Raw genomic sequence first — 17,603 nt, 5'->3', positions numbered from 1 at the left:
TTTCAGGAGGCACTCAGTAACTTAGGGTATAAGATCCTAATGGTTGACAGTGCACTGCAGGACCATGGTCAGCGACAGAAGAGCTAAAATAACAAGCAGAGAAGCTAAAACTTACTCCTAGCCATCATTGAGTAAAATTAGCCTATACTCTAAGCTAAGATTCACCCTTAATCACAAACTAACAAAGTTTGAAGATGAGCCCAGATTTTTATCCTATAAATACAAGTACTATGTTTTCCCTTACATTTTCCAGCAGAGGTTTTTGTGAGCAGTAAGCCCGATCCTGAAGTGCTTGGCCAGATTTTACACAGGCAAACCCTATATTGACTCTAGGAATCTCTATTGACTTCAATGGGACTTTTGCATAAGTAAGAATCTAATAAGGACTTTAATATCTGGCTCTTCATTGCTACCTAAATATCCTTTTCTTTTCTTTTTTCTTTCTTTCTTTTTTTTTTTTTTTTTGATAAATTACTCTTCTTTTTCCCATCTCAAATTTTGTTGGCTTCATTAAAATTATGGTTGAAGTAATAGTAAATATACCTTCTCTCTTTTATCCAAGGCTCTCAAATCCCCTTACAAACATTAATTAAATCTCCCAACTTCTCTGCAAGGCTGGTAAGTATCCATTTTACATATGGGTAATATGAGACACAAAGGAGTTGTCTAAATGAATACTTAGTTTGTGGCAAGCTGGAGTGCACTAGCCCATGGTCCATGTGGAGCCTGCTGCTGTGCTCTAACAGTTCTGTAGTGTACTTTGATTTACTCCTGCTTTGAAATAGGACTAGATTAAATCACACTAGGAAACATTTTGTGTGTAGCAACAGGGTTCACACAGGCAGTTAGTAGCAGTAGTAAGGTAAACTTATATCCCAGTTTGCTGCAAACTAAATGTACGTATAGACAAGCTCAGAGAAAGTTAAGTGAGTTGCCAAAAGTCATACAGTGATTCAGAAGCAGAGTTCTGCAGAAAACACAGGACTCCTGACTTCCATGCCCCTACCTTGTCCACTAAAATTCAGTGTATAGAATGTTTCTACTGCAGTAATGGATTTCCAGAGAATTTGTCAATATACAATATTATTATGTATCAACTTCTGTCTTATACTTCCACTCTCTAGTAGAATGCCATTGTTAGAGGCTGGATAATAAGGAAATTAAAAAAAAAAAATCTCAATTTGAGTATTCTCAAACAACATGTTAAAATATTTCAAAACATTTTAAAAACCATTAGTCAATTAATCTTTAATAAGCCAAAGGAATGCTGAGGGAGGGTACAGGAGAAGAAAAAGAGATGGAACATTTGCCTAGCCCTGTCACACCATGGGCTTGGGAAGCAAGAAGAAGCAGGGAAACCAAAGAGATTAAGAGATTTTGTAAATGAAAGATTTTTTCCCTGACTGAAGCAGATTTAAGCCATTTTATGGTATTGGGGATGGATATTTGAAAAAAAAATGTCCTGGTCTAAATGACAACTGAAGTTATATTTGAAAATTAAATATTGAAGGGGGTAAGCTCCCCTTGCCTCAAATTCCCTCCCACAAATCTACCAGAGATCATCTTTGGTAATGCAAATATAACTTTCCAAAAAATATCCAACAAATTGACTGGTATTTATTTTTGAAATGTTAAAATTGACTCTAATCTACCTATGCCTTTATAAACTACTTTTCCACTCTTCCCTTCTGTTTTTCCTGATATAGGAGATAACTTTGCAAAAAATTACAAAATAATGAAATTATTAAACCAATATTTGTCAGTATCTCTATGGACAGCCCAACAAAGACTCAGGCAAGATACTGTGTACATGTAGTACATAAATGTTGTACTTCTTTGCTATATTAAATAACACAGTTCTACAAAGGTACAAAGGCAGCTTAATGCTGTTAAGACATCCTTAAATAATCATGAGAGATGCAAATAAGTGGTCCCCAAAACATATGAGGGCAGGAAACCACAGCTCACCCAATGCTGAATTTCCAGATTGTTTTGTCATGAAGATGCAATATGCCTCCCTCACTGAACAAGTAGGAGATTCAGTCCCCTCAAACCTGAAGATTCACCCTAAATCAGCCAGAGGCCAAAGGCATTAATGTGGAGGATCTATACATCTATATCAGCTTCCAGCCCCTTGCAGCTCTTTCTCATTCACTTGTGTCTAGTTACTTCCAGAACCTAATTAGCTCAATACAAACAACCAAACAAAGCCAGAATAGTAACACCACCACCCCGCCCTTTCCCATGTGGTTCAGGTCCCTGAACTTGCAGATGAGGCATAGAATTCCATGGAGGTGGGGTTCACTCCTACACACACTTACACATAGATAGGGAGAGCTTCACACATGGAGTCCCCTCTGGCCTCTCAGCCACCCCATTGGGATTCCCAGGGGAAAATTTATGTTTCAGGTTTTAGAGCTGGATGGAACATTTCCTTCAAATTGAAATTTCAACAAAAATGAGTGAGGGAATCCCAATTCTCTCCTGATCAGCCCTTGTTTTTTGTCCAGCTCTATGTATCAGGTGCCTATAGCAAGCCTCAAAATATTCTGCAGTTACACTTAATATAGCTAAACAAAGGTTAATGATCATCTCAATCTTACCTGAACTCTTCAAACAGTTTGGGTTTGCAAACTTAGGTTCTGATCATGTTCCCATTAAATACAATGGGAATAGTGCCTATTAGCTGGAAATCTGTTAAGTTGGGTTTTGGACCTAAAACCCTATTTATTTGCCTTATTCATATGAGACCTCCAATGGACTACAAAGGACTACATGCATATATAAGGAAAGACGTTTCCTTCCCCCTTTCCAGGACTTCTGTTCATACTTAGTCCATAACAACAATGTGGACAAACATAAAAATAGAGAGAAAATATTATCCAAATATTTTTTAAACTCAGAATAGTTTTTGGTGCAGGCTCAGTTCAAGTTTGGATAAAGATTTTAGTCACTTCTTGTTTTATCCAACTGGGTTCATTCATCTCAAGTATTAGGAACAGGAACTATTCACTGACCTTGGTATTTTTTGCACTGGAAAGCAAATTCTTCCTAGAACTGTGATATATTTATATTTGTTATATTAATGTAGAAATATAAAGCCTATTTTGTCATATGTAATGCAGTAGCATCAATTGCTTGTTTATCGCGCTACCTTGGTTTGTTGTGTGATGCAGAACGGTTTGTGAAAGGACTCAAATCAATCCCATCAGTTAACTATCATTTGTGAATGACTGTATTTCTATAGCATTAATTTTAGAATCTGTTAATTTGAATAATTCTAAGCAAATTAATTGTTTACTGAGAGGCTCCCTTAGGATTCTTCATTGAACTTGACAGTGACATTTTGTTGTCTTTTTTTGGTTGAAAAGTTGCCTTAGTCTTACAACTCTCTCCTTAATTAGCAGCAGGACATTCTGGCAGCTGACAATGCCTTTGTGTCCTCATGTCATTCTCTGACCCCAGAATCCTATGTGAAGACCACCACACTGTCTTTGATGAGCCCCATCATCTGGACAAGCAATTTTCATACAGTATTTGCCATGCTGCTCGCAGCATGCATCTATTTATCTGCCTGTCTGTCCACATTTTGATACACCTTTTACCCTATTATCTAGACATCACCTCTTCTCATAGTGCCATCTCTGTTAATATTATCTTTGGATTGAAGAGTGGTATGACATGGTAAAACTGAGGACTGGCCTATTCTCTGGCCGTAGTCTTGTGTTTTTCTGTATATATGTATGCTTCTTTCTCTCTCTGCCCTATTGCTTTATTAGAGAGAAAAGGTGGGTGAGTAGTACCTTTTACTGGACTAACTTTTGGTGGTGAAAGAGACAAGCTTTCGAGCTATACAGATCTCTTCTTCAGAGCTATTGCTTTATTGGTGCTTGTCTGATGTTGCACACTCACCATAGCAGCATGTAGGGTTCCCCCTCTTACCTTTCACTTGATGACACAAAATATTACTTATGGGCCACTTTGCTGGTAAATTGGTAACCTCACAATTATTCTCACAGACCAGCTCTGACACCCATTTTTGGGTTATTGGGTTATTTCCCCAGTAAGGAATAACTAATCACGCCACATTTATCTAACATTTATTTTATGTTTCCCTTTTGCTTCTCTATGTAAAAATGACTGAAAGGAGGTGACACATAAATTCTTATTGTAGCCCGGAAGTACATCTATGGGAAAATGAGCTGTCACCATACCTGTCCCTACCTGTTGCTATTTTTTCTCTTTAATTATACTTAAAGCATCACTCCTTTATGGAAAAAACATGCAATGTTAGTAGTAGCAATAATAATAATAATTAATAGTAAAAAAAGGACAATTAAATGATGTAAGGCCAGATTGGAACCACTTACTCACATTGGTGAGCAATTACTTAAATAAGTAGTGCCACTGACTTCAGTGGCAGGGGGGTAGTCATGTTAGTCTGTATCCACAAAAAAACAAGGAGTCCGGTGGCACCTTAAAGACTAACAGATTTATTTGGGCATAAGCTTTCGTGGGTAAAAAACCACTTCTTCAGATGCATGGAGTGAAAATTACAGATGCAGGCATTATATACTGACACATGAAGAAAAGGGAATTACCTCACAAGTGGAGAGCCAGTGCTCACAGGGCCAATTCAATCAGGGTGGATGTAGTCCACTCCCAATAAAACTACAATACCCAGCTGGGGAAGTGAGGAAAGAGATTGAGAGAGCAAGATAGGTACCCAGAAGTCACCTACTACAGGACGGGCCCAACAAGGAAAATAACAGAACACCACTGGCCATCACATAGATACAGCCCCCAACTAAAACCTGTCCAGCACATTATCAACAATCTACAACCTATCCTGGAAAATGATCCCTCACTCTCACAGACCTTGGGAGGCAGGCCATTCCTCGCTTACAGACAGCCACCCAACCTGAAGCAAATACTCACCAGCAACTACACACCACACCACAGAAACACTAACCCAGGAACCAATCCCTGTAGCAAACCTCGTTGCCTACTCTGTCCCCATATCTACTCTAGTGACACCATCAGAGGACCCAACCATATCAGCCACACAGGGGCTCATTCACCTACACATCTACTAATGTTATATACGCCATCATGTGCCAGCAATGCCCCTCTGCCATGTACATTGGCCACACCGGACAGTCCCTACGTAAAAGAATAAATGGACACAAATCGGACATCAGGAATGGTAACATACAAAAGCCAGTAGGAGAACACGTCAATCCTCCTGGACATTCTATAACAGATTTAAAAGTAGCCATACTTGAACAAAAAAACTTCAGAAACAGACTTCAAAGAGAAACTGCAGAACTAAAATTCATTTGCAAATTTAACACCATTAATTTGGGCTTGAATAGGGACTGGGGGTGGCTGGCTCATTACAAAAGCAGCTTTGCCTCCCCTGGAATTGACACCTCCTCATCAATTATTGGGAGTGGACTACATCCACCCTGATCGAATTGGCCCTGTCCACACTGGTTCTCCACTTGTGAGGTAACTCCCTTCTCTTCATGTGTCAGTATATAATGCCTGCATCTGTAATTTTCACTCCATGCATCTGAAGAAGTGGGGTTTTTACCCACGAAAGCTTATGCCCAAATAAATCTGTTAGTCTTTAAGGTGCCACCGGACTCCTTGCTGACTTCAGTGAGACTGGTCGCCAGGGTGAACATGCAGTTCACAATTTGTCTCATCATTTGTAGCAAGGTGATATTAGAATAGAGATATAAACTAAGTCATATATATTATCTTACTTAAAACCATTTAGGGGAGAAAATGAAGAAAATTAAGTGGTTAAATTAAGTGGCTCTACCCAAGGAGAGAGATATATTTCTGTTTATTGGAATAGAGCCAGATGCTGATCCCCTTGCTCTCATTGTGTAGAATTTCACTCCAGGAGTGGTTCCCATTGATGTCACTCATTGAATAAATTGCTACTCGATATTAGTAAGAGCTATACACATTTCAGAGAAATCATTTCATGCTGGCCTTTGGGACAGCCACATGCAACAAATTGCTGGATCAGGCTCGAAGACTTGGACAAATCTTTGTTATGAAAAAAGTGGTTATTCAATAAATACTATTGATCTGTCCACTTGGAAGCTTGTGTACAATAGATTTAATATCCAAAGAAATAAATATTCCTATTTAAATTATGGGCCTTTAGTCAACTTGAAGCCCACCTGATTTCAATGGAAATTCAGGGCATTCAACACATCCTAGGATTTAGTCCTAACCCTTTCAAATCTGGCTGAAGCTAGACATGAATACCCATTGTAAAATATCAAAATGCTTCTTAAAATGTTTTTATTTAGTTTATTATTCTATTTGGTCTCACTCTTATTATCATTGTTACTTAATAAAGTACTGTGCCTTTACTTTTCTGTAGTACGATTGGAGCATGTAAATAGGGCCCAAAGAGGTAGTTACTATGTACGGTTATTCTAAACAGGTGTGAATGTTTTACCGTAAATTCAATTTTCCTAAAGGCAGAGGAAGATATAAGCCTTGAGGCCTGGGGGTGGGCAATACAAAGGTTCTCCATGTCTTACAACAAACAGAGGAGCACATGAGTACATGAACACATTATGATAATCTCACCTTTGTAGTTCACAGCAGTAACTCAGAATATGCCTGTATTTCTCCCTTCCCACTGGACTGGTATACAGTAGATAAATATTCCACAGATCATTCTACCATATATTTATTTTCCCTGATTCTATCTGTAAACTAAGACATGTTTTTAAAAAGCACAGGATTTTTCTTGTCTCTAAGGCACATATTTATTTATAAATTCTGCTCCAAATGATTGACAACATATTCTTTTGTGCGCTTCCTTAGTAGTTTGTGCAACCAACGTTAATAACAAAAAATGAGTATTTACTGTGGTTTAGTTACCGAACAGAAACCTACGAGTTAAAATGTGACTGTTTATCCTCTGTAATCTACTAGTAAGTAGTCTACAGAATTAATTTCCTTCACCTTTAATGAGGCTATGTTATGTGCTTTTGTGTACTTTATTGCATGTATTAGTCATAGCTTGACTGAGGGGAAATGCAGCATCAAATTTATTGTAATAGCAATTTTTCTTTAAAGTATATTAACACAGATGAATTGGCAAATACCTGGTTCATTTGCTGAAGTCAATCTTTTATGCAATATTGCCCTCTATGGGAGCACAAGATGTAACATGTAAAATAAGCATGATCTTATTTCATATCTTGTTATTTTATTTTAGTTGCAGCATTTTGTTTCTTAAAATTTTATTTTTACCATAAAAGAAGCAAGCTGTCTATCTGGAAAACAAACGTATTGTCCCTTCATTATTTAATCTATTTCTTTCAAACCTACCTTTAATATTGTAATAACAGTCTACATTGCAATCTATATAGCATTTTAGCTTCTATACACTAAATTCAGTTTCTAGATTCACTGTTCAAGGGTTATTCCATGTTTATTTAACAATCATTTCAACTACAACTATACATAAAGAAATAGTTTTTGATGATTATTTTTCACATGTCCAGAAGTAGAATAAAAAACTCCAAAATCAAACCATCTAATATATGATATAATTCAATTAATGTGACTGACAATGGACATGGAATGAAGCAGCACAAAGCATGTACATTATTTGAGAACCATATGGTTATTCAGCTTTGGAATGCTCACATTGTTGATGGTTCCATACATTTTTTCTTTCTTCTTTTAATAATTCTTTTAATTAGCTCACCTCTTATTAGGCATCATGGAAGAAATGGAGTTTTAGGAGGATTGTGAGTAGAATGCTAATTGTCTGGAAGATGGTGATCATTGTGCACTGTTTATAATTATACCCCATCTTCTTAAGTTACGGTGCCCCGTATCACTCTCATGTTTTTATTAAAGTTGTAGTTCTGTAAATAACTCCCATCTAAGGAAAACTGTATAGACAATAATAGGTGACAATAAAAAAGGTCTATTATATCATGAAATTTATCCTCCTTAAAGGCCCTGATATAGTTTTCTTCCTTAAGAAAATCCACTAGACTTTAAATATGAAAAATCACGACTCTAATTTTCTTATCAGATGAAAATTCTCTTAAAGTTTCTTTGACTTCAACATTGTTGGCTCCAGTCTCATCAGACTGTCTCTAATATTGACACACAGTGCAGCTGGGCCAGTGGAAAAATCAGTCCATCACAGATTTTCAACTGCCTTTCTTTCTTTCTTTCTTTCTTTCTTTCTTTCTCTCTTTCTTTCTCTCTTTCTTTCCTTGGCATCAGAATGCAACCATTCAGAGGATTCCAAAGTTTCACGTGATATCAATGGCTGCCTTTCACTATCACTTAGTAAAGAAATTCTCTACCCTGTTTCCCATGCAGCATAGCATGCTCTGATATTCAAAGGAACTACAGGATATAATTAGTGATTGATGGCGTAACACAAATGCATTTAGGTCCCAGAATGTTCATTGTACTCACGCAAATAGTTCCACTGGTGTTAACAAGACTACATGTGAGGAAGACAAGCAGGATTTAGCATATAAAGAAAATGCAACTAGAATGTCATGTCTCTTTTCCAACCTCAAAATGCAAGGAGTTTTCAGACCCCATTTCAATACCTTTCAGATGTACAATGTTCATGCACCCCCTACTCACTATTATGAAATCAATTTGTCAAACAGAAGAAAGAGTGTGTCCCTCTGAGTATCCAGTACATTACCTTAGAGTGGTGGTAATTTACAGAGGAGAAGGATACCTAAGAGAACAGAAACTGATTTAAGAAAGCTTAGTGCAACATTAAGATTTCCCATGCTGGTTAAAGCATTAGCAGGAGTAGCTCATAAATGAGCAGCCTTTCCCTATAGGACTAGAGCAGACAGAAAACAAATGATATTGGGATTCCTGAGATAAAAGACATTTGCTAACAGATGAAACAAAATACCCTCTACAACAGGATCAGTTTATACAATTGTACTACAGTGATGCTAGAATATCAGTTTGCAAGTGATTTAGCAGTGGATTTTTCATCGCTTTAAATTAGAGCATATAAAAAAGCTAGGCTTGTGAGAGCCAGCCTAAAAGAAAATCATCATTAAAGTGCAGTGGAAGTTTGATATCTGGATTGTAAAGAAAGAACAAAGAAAGGAAAAAGGAAAGATAAATGCTTTTTGTAGTTTCACCTTTGAAAATGCCTTTTGTAGTTTCATCTTTTATTTCAGAAGTGTCTTACAGTACTTAAAGATGCTCCTCTATGGACATGTTATAGGAGACTCCCACTGGAGTCTAATTAAGGCATTTATGAATCCTTCCACACATTCGAATAACTCAGAAAAGAAACAGAGAAAGATTCACTTAAGCTCTTAAACCAAGAGTGCAAACCTTAGAACTTTAATTTTTAACGAGCAAGGGGAAAATCCCCAGTTTGTTATTTGTATACCGTTGGTTGGTTTACCAGATGATGTGATGGTGGGTCTGCTTTTGATTCCTATTTATTAGAATCCATGTGCCTTTAGGCAACTTGTGAGCCCAAGTACAATTTGACTGTTTGTTCTCTTGCATGAGCTTTTAACTATTGGATCTTCAAAGGATTTATTTGAAGCATTGACATGCTGATTTATCCATTTGTAAAACAATGCACAACAGTGATATAGGCAACCTCTCTTTCTTTACTAGAAGCCTAACCTGGCTGACATATGGAATTAATTAACATGAATTGACGAATCAATTGAATTATGTTATACTGTGCTAATTTTCTCACTTTCCTAAGTGTCATGATCCTAGCAGAGAAAGAATGACTTAACTCTCTTTTCCTACTACAAAATTTCTTACCTTATTCTGTAATTACTCCTTTTAATAAATGGTTTTTTACATTAGTCCATGACAACCAAATTATAGGCCTTTCCCTAAGGCACTTCATGGCAGTGTCCCCCACCCCTTTTTAAAAAAAAAATAGTCCAGATACAGCTCTGAACCATATGACATCCAGCATGTAGGCTACATGAGGTAAGACTGTAGAGCAGTGCAAGGAAACTGGACAAAAACGAGGGATATTAAAGTCTGGTTCTTGTACGAAAATTCACTTTGTAAAACAGCCTTATGGGGGTTTCTATTCTTTCTCAGTGCTTTCTGTATCACTTATGATCAAGTTGCAAGTGGAAAGGTGTTTTTCTCTGTCTGCTAGCTTACAACTCAACCTACTCTCTTTAAGTCATCTTTACATTGACTTCTGCGATAAAGGTTCTGCAGGTCATATTAGGCCCTCAGTGATGCCTGTGGAACCTCATTGTCTTCAAATTCTGCTTTGAGTCTTCTGCTTAGCATATGCTCAATGTACCTCAAGTGGCAAGTGACAGGATTCATCAATTTCCTTCAAAGGGTTGGTGCAGCTGTAACTCCCTGGAAGTTAGTATATAATTCAGATGATGATGTCTAAGATGGAATAGAATCCAACTCACCCAGTCTTTGTTGTATTGGATCTGCAGGCTAAGAGGAGAAAAATCTTTAAAAAAACCAACATATATTAGTCACTAAAGTCAGTCAGTCATATCAATTTGAATACACACAGAGAACAGATCTTTTGTGGGGAAATGCTCTTTTCCAAAGCTCCAGGGCACCTGCTTCTGGTGGGATGGTGCTGATTCAACTTCGATATTGGAGAACATGTGAATAGCCTGCTTCTCTACTTCATTACACCAGTTTGATGCTGGTATAAGGGCTTTGATATTCACATCAGGAAAAAATGTGGAATAAAACTCTTCATATATCCATAGGGAGAAAAAATGGAGCTGTTGGAGGCTGCTTTTGGATCAGCAAGTCTCATTTACAGAGTTTCATACTGAACCAAATTAGAAAAACTAAATAAGCAACAACCTCTTTCAAGCATATCAGTCATTTGTTGCCTTCCCTTTGTTTTTATTTCAAATACTATTACTTGTGCAAAAATGTATTCATTCAGTGTTTAGCTTCTATGCTGCTGGATATTTTGGTAAGGACATATTCATCCTTTGTTTGTGACATCACAATAGGTCAGCGAGGAAATGAATTTTAAAAAATCACAAATCAGGATTATGTCACAGGAACACATACAAAGAGTAAAGGAAGGAAGCAAAACTTTTTTAACACCCAAATATCTCCAAGAATTAGAAAATGTGATAAAAATGAGAGAGGTAAATAGGTTTATGCTTTAAAAAGTTTCTCACATTCTGAAAATTCTTTGCGGGTTCCAATCCTGTTCCCAATTAAGTCAATGGGAGTGTGCTAGTGAAAGCAGGATCTGAATCCCTGATGGACATTTGTATGGGAAAAACTGGGAACAGGATAGGGTCCAACAGGCTTTATTTATTTATTTAGGAATGTACAATGACATTTATCTTGGATAAGAAGTGCTGTTGTCTTTTCTACAGCACTCAATGTCAAAATGACTTGGTTGTACAGTAAGCAGTGACATAGATTAGGTTTTGGATTAATAGGCACAAGTCCATCTATTTTTCTCTTCGATGGTTAGTGTTTTGATGACTGGATTTATACTTTTTCAGTTAAGTAATCATTTAAGGCATAAGATAGCGATAGGATTAGAACAATGTGGGACAGTTCTAATGTTAAATGTTAATGAATATTGGTATAACATATAATTGAATATTGGTTTATATCAACACACTCTCTGAAAGTAACATAGCCTTTACAGTAACAAAGTCACATCTGGATATAAAAGTTACTTTATAAGGGAGGAAAAGATAACGGCCATTACAGAACAAAGGTATCCAATTAGCCTCTGCCACCTGCAACAGAAAAGTGGAGTTGTACGCAATGTAGACAGTGGAATAACAGAAGCAGTGTGATTTGAAGATGGTCTGCAGGGAGGAATTCTAGGGAATATCTTTTGCTCCCCCCCCCCATAAGACATTATAACAGGTTTTTTGTTTCAATTCATTGCTTCATACTTAAGTGGAATACTAGCAGCATCTTCCCCATATATCATCTGGGAAATAAAGAATAACCCATAACAATGCAGGCACTTCTAGTAAAAGATATGAATGCCTTGGGTGTGTTGTGAGGCATGAAGCGGAAGTCCAAGTGTGTGTGTGTACACATATATATTTCATCTGTGCACATCTGAGCTTACATAACTGCTAAACACTTTGGTTTAGAGCCAAAGTATTGGATTCTTTTAAAATAAACTTAACAAGACACTAGAAAGAAATTCCTTATAGTTAGTGAAATATATATTTGAATGCTGTAAAAATCCGGCTATCATTTTATGTTAGCTTAATATACATAAAAACACTATGGATCTGGAGGACCCTGTTGGAGCCTTAGGGGCAGATCTTCTGCTGGTGTAAGTTGCATTAGCTCTATTGAAGTCAAAGTGGCTATGATGATTTATACCAGCTAAGGAACTGCTTTTAAATCCTTTGTGCACATTCAGTGAAATAAGCTTCATCAACCCATGCTCAATGGGCCATCTTGATTATCACTACTATTATCCTGCTGATAATAGCTCATCTTAATTAATTAGTCTCTTACAGTTTGTATGGCAACTTCTACCTTCTCTCTCTCTCTCTCTCTCTCTCTCTCTCTATATATATATATATATCTTCTTACTATATGTTCCATTCTATGCAACCGATGAAGTGGGCTGTAGCCCACAAAAGCTTATGCTCTAATAAATGTGTTAGTCTCTAAGGTGCCACAAGTACTCCTGGTTTTTTTTCATGATCAATTGGCTTGATGTAGGGAAGCTCACATGATGCCTCCACAACTCAAGAAAAAGCAGGTCTTTGAGAGACGGCTGTTTCTTGTTTTGAAACTCAGGAATCCAACGTGGCCAGAAAGTGGGAGGGTACTTTTAGTTGAAACAACCATTTATATTTACTAGGACTTATTTTGGAGAGGTGCCCCATAGGGCTGTAGGACATTTTTGTTATCTGTAAAGTTTGCTTTGAATGGAAAAATAAGAATCCTTTTTGAAATATTCTCAGAGCATTGCAACGGGTCGATGAGGAAAACAGTGGAAAGCACAAAATATACATAACATTGGCAAAACATTCCTTTTATACTCCTGAAAGATTTGGGATAGAATTTTTTTAAAATAGAGAGGGTGATTAGGGTGTTTGCCTGGGCCTCGGGAGACCAGAATTCAAAATGCCTTGCACTGCCACAGGAGAACTATGTGATCTGGGGCAAGGCACTTATTCTCTGTGCCTCAGCTCCCAGCTGTAAATTGGAGATAAGAGCACTTCTTTACCTTACAAGGATGTTGTGAAGTTGAATACATTAAAGAATGTGAGGCATACAGATACTAGAGTGATGTGGGCCGTACAAGTACCTAAGAAAGGATAGATAAGTATGGACTTCAGATCCTGGTTTTACCTAGGTAACAAAATAAGAGGCATGATTTTCAAAAATGCTGAATCTTCAGCAGTTCCCATCATTTTCACTGTAGGCACCCATTTCTGAAAATCTTGGACTTGGTGTTTTGTTGATTTCAGCTCACCGAAGCTGAGTAATCGTGGGTTTGGTAGAAGGCAGTTGGGTTGAGAAGAGTTAAACATTTTCTTACTTGTTTCCAGAATTTACAAACTGTAGCTTTTTCAAGAACAAATTTTACAGAGCAAAAGAAAGATTTACACATGCTAAAGAATTGGGGAGGCGGGGAGAGAAATGAGGTGCTCTCTGAAAAGTGTGAGAGAGGGATCAAGATTGTTCTCATGATTTCATCTGTAATTTTCCAGCCGACATAGATGGCAGAAAGGTTCACAAGGGATTAAGTAAAAATACATTGATAAACATAATGGTGGTATTAACTAATATTTTATTTCCAAGGGTAATTCAATTTTAAAAATATTTAATTAGATAATGAAAAGTCCATACTATATGGAAGGGATAGAAGATTACCTGTCAGGTGGTATAAATTAATGTTGTGGCTGTTTTATTATTAGAGTTAGAAATTTCCTCTGTTTCTCCTTTGCTGCTTTTGGGGGGGTTTTACCCTATTTTTTCACTGAATTATTTTTCTCACTGGTCTCTCTTCTGTTCCTTATTTTTCAGAAAGTCTCTCTGAACTAGAATAGGAAACCAACAATGTTCTAAACTGAGTGGCCCTTTCAAACTGACTCATGGTTGGGGTAGAATTTAGACAAAAGGAGTCTGCTTATCCCCACTACTCAAAATAGATAGGAGCAGGAATTTGATATGTGGGAATTTCTTTATCCCTTACCCAAAAGTGGATAAGCTCTTTTTGTTTCACATAGACAGAGCAGCTTTGCCTGTGTTTCAAGCATTAAAAGAAGATATGACAGACCAGTTTATAATCTTTTGATATAATTCCACTTGGGTAAGGCCAGCCACTTGAGCTGAGCAAATGGGTCTATCCCACTAACATTAATCTTGTAGCAATCTGTGAAACTCCAGACAGTAGTATGAACAGACCAGCATTGGAACATTATCCTGAACAGCCAGAGAGAGCTGAAATGAGTATTGATTTGTGGATATTTGTGTCAGTGGGTGGACTCTATCTAGAAGCTATAGTAAGATATTGTGTATTCCACTCAAAATGGTCTTTAAGGCATTGGATAGGGAAGGAGAGTTTTGAGGTGGTACAAATTAATAGCAATGCTGCTTCATGGTGGATTCTTCCATTATGACATGCCATTAGGCTAAGGAATAAAGCTCTGGGAATGGCTGAGTGTATTGACTTTATCATCTAAATTAAAATAAATTTTTGAGGACATGCTTAACCACTTGGCTGCTGGCCCTCCAAAGGAGCATCTGTGCTATTGCATTTTTTGATGTGCCATTAAATTCAAAGGAATAGGATGATGTGCCTGGTACATCTGGCTGCAGCAGAGGAGCATTTTGCCAGATGTACCGTACTTGCCCTTTTCCACAGTGGTGAAGTTACTAGCCCAGTCCAAAGTTATGTTATATCACTATGAATGTAGATGGGAGTGAAGTGTGTGAATAGGATCAGACGGAGGATGATGGCTGAGACTGATATTTTCATTAAGATCCTGGGGTACTTAAGATAGGAGGCAGTTATTCTAGATTGCCTAGGGTAGTCTAGCTTAGGTAGGTGTTCTCTCCTATCAGGTTTGGAAAGGACATTTTAACTTGAATTTGTAAAATGGTTTGGAGGTTTTGATTTTGATTTTCAAAGAGGTATAAAGGAATTAGGCAGCCAACTTCCACTGAATTTTTAATGTGAGTTGGGTATCTGACTCCTTTAGGGCTCTTTGACAATCATAGCCTTAGTCCCTAGGAGGCTGTGGAGGGCATGACATGTTATGAGTATTTATGATCCCCACAGATTCTGTGTAATTCGGGGGTTACAAAAAATGAGCTAGAAGTGCCTTGGGTTTTAATTCCAACTCAATCTCTGATTTAGCTGGAGGGAACAAATTAAGGCTCCAAGCAAAGGGTTAGAAACATCTACTGTACCTGGAACCTCAGATTCAAATCGTGGTAGACTTAATCTAGCCCTTCATCATTCCAAGATACTGTAGATAAACTGAGTTCTCCCTGCAATTTACTGTGTGGGTCTTTTAGATGGGACCTTGTACACTGGGGACTTGTCTGCATGGCATGAACATGAGAGATCCTGTCAAACTAATATAGGTTTGCACATATCCCCTTGTTAAAAATGACTCTTTCCTTACTGTGGGAGGGGTTGTGTAGAAGTGACTAAACTTCAGTGTTTAAGGGTATCACACATGAAGAATTTTGGAATGAAAAGATATATATGTGCCTCAGTCAAACCATTTAAAATTGGAAACTAGATGTTACATCAAAGAGTTTAAGTTTTTCTGTAATGCAATGTAAGAAAATTGCATTAAAAAATCATGATCCTTGGCTATGGTTGTATGATCAGGGTTAATCTTTAACTGTATGGGATAGAAGGTTCTGATCAATAAGTATGCAATAGCTAGGTGGGCTATGTGTATGTCACATATGGATGGAAGGCTATTGTGTGCCACTCAGATTAAGTGAAATGGTAAAGTACAGCTGGTTGAACACATCCACACCAACACACACTATCAGTTAAATTATTTGTAGTTAAGCTGAAGCTTGACTTTGGCTATAATCCCTCTGTTTTGTTAATAGAGTGCTTTTTCTCTTCTCAGGGGGTGCTAGCTTTAGGGAGGGAGGGAGCCAGCAGTTTTACACAAGGGTGACTCTCCTGCTGTACGTCTCACATGCCGTTTTTTCACCTGATTGAAACATACTCCAGCCAGGAAAATCAGTAAACTTTTCACTTTCCCATGATTTTAGTTACACCTTCAGGTGTAGATGTCAGAAGCAGCAAGTGGGTATTTTACCCCCACATTTAATATAGCCTGGTTGTAAAGGAGGTGGTCCAACTGCACAATGACAGATTATGCAAATCCTCCAGGAGCATCTAATCAATCACTGTGGTGTGAAATGAATGCAGCTGATCTCTGAAGTTGCTTCTATTGGAATGTATTCATCTGTAACATGTCACTCTCTGAATGACATCACAACAGCTTCCAGTCCTTGAAAGTCTTGAGGTTGATTAGCTGAAGGAATTGGCTGTTTCTGCCAATCATAATCGGGTAAAGCTGCCTTTTCTGCTCTGTAGATATGAGAGAAAGGGAAAGGGAGACTGACTACAGCTAAACAAGAGGCACAGCAGCAGAAGCAGCACCAGAAGCAGCAGCTGGTATTCGGGTGATTAAATAGTTCTCATAGCCTTTTTGCTGTTCTCTGACTGCTCCCTGGTGTAATTCCCATGTCCAAGAAGGAAGCTGCATTTTAACGGTGTGCTGAACGGAGGTTTGAATCATTCCAGCTGGCGGCTTGTTTTGAAAAGGACAGTATGTGTATAAATAAAATGTGACTGTGCTGGAAGAGTTCAGTTACTCGGGGCTGGAGCAAGAGGAGTCTTCCTGGGATACTGCTCACACTGCTGGTATGAACTGAAAACTCTCTCTAGTTTATCTGAGCCAAGTGAAGAAATTTGAATAGTGGATGTCTCTTTCCCTCACATTAGACAAACTCAAGTGAAAAGAAAAAGGAAGAAATTCTTCTATAGGTAAGTTATTGTTCAGTTTGTGCACATATGGGTTCATATCTGTGTCAAATTCATATATTATATACATAAAGCATCTACAATTATGTACATATGTACAATATGTCTGTAGGTATATTCACATGCAGTATTACAGAATAAATATACAGCAAACCTGTTTACACAGTCTTTATTTAGAATTGAAGGAATTAATATTTTTTCATGAAAGTTTCTGAGATTATCTCTGATATGCATGTAAGTGCCAGTAATGGACATGGATGTGTGTCTGCTGAGTGGATAGTAGATGTCCACTTCTGTGCCTGAAGATACAGAATTTGGAATGCTAGATTAGTTATCAAGATGTTTGGACAAAAAAAAAAAAGACAGTCTTCTTGTAGCTGATCTGCATACTTTGCTTGTATCTGGTAGTACACAATATACAAAGCTCAGCAAAATTAACAACAGAAACGGCAATATGACAGTTCTCCAGGAAGATACATCAAAAGTATTTATTCAGTATTTAAAGTATTTATTAGAGTAACTAAGATCTGCAGACTTGTTCTATTACAGTGGTTTG

General features: G+C 37.5%; 1 protein-coding gene across 9 annotated transcripts in view; it reads left to right on the top strand.

The window, feature by feature from the left end:
- Positions 1 to 17,603, top strand: part of NDST4 (N-deacetylase and N-sulfotransferase 4) — a 253,236-nt gene that overhangs the window by 51,052 nt on the left and 184,581 nt on the right. Inside the window, exon 1 of one of the 9 annotated variants that reach the window (XM_037897106.2) lies at positions 563 to 618. The exons of 5 other annotated variants lie outside the window; for them this stretch is intronic. The gene's annotated coding sequence lies outside the window, so the exon portion shown is untranslated. Of the gene's footprint in view, positions 1 to 562; positions 619 to 16,597; positions 17,051 to 17,603 lie in introns of those variants that run through there. 3 more of the 9 variants (XM_037897105.2, XM_037897108.2, XM_043545410.1) reach the window with 3 other exon arrangements.

The sequence above is a fragment of the Chelonia mydas genome, chromosome 4 (genome assembly GCF_015237465.2).
Source record: "Chelonia mydas isolate rCheMyd1 chromosome 4, rCheMyd1.pri.v2, whole genome shotgun sequence".
NCBI classification, from domain to species: Eukaryota; Metazoa; Chordata; order Testudines; family Cheloniidae; genus Chelonia; species Chelonia mydas.
This window is presented reverse-complemented; position numbering and strand designations above follow the sequence as displayed.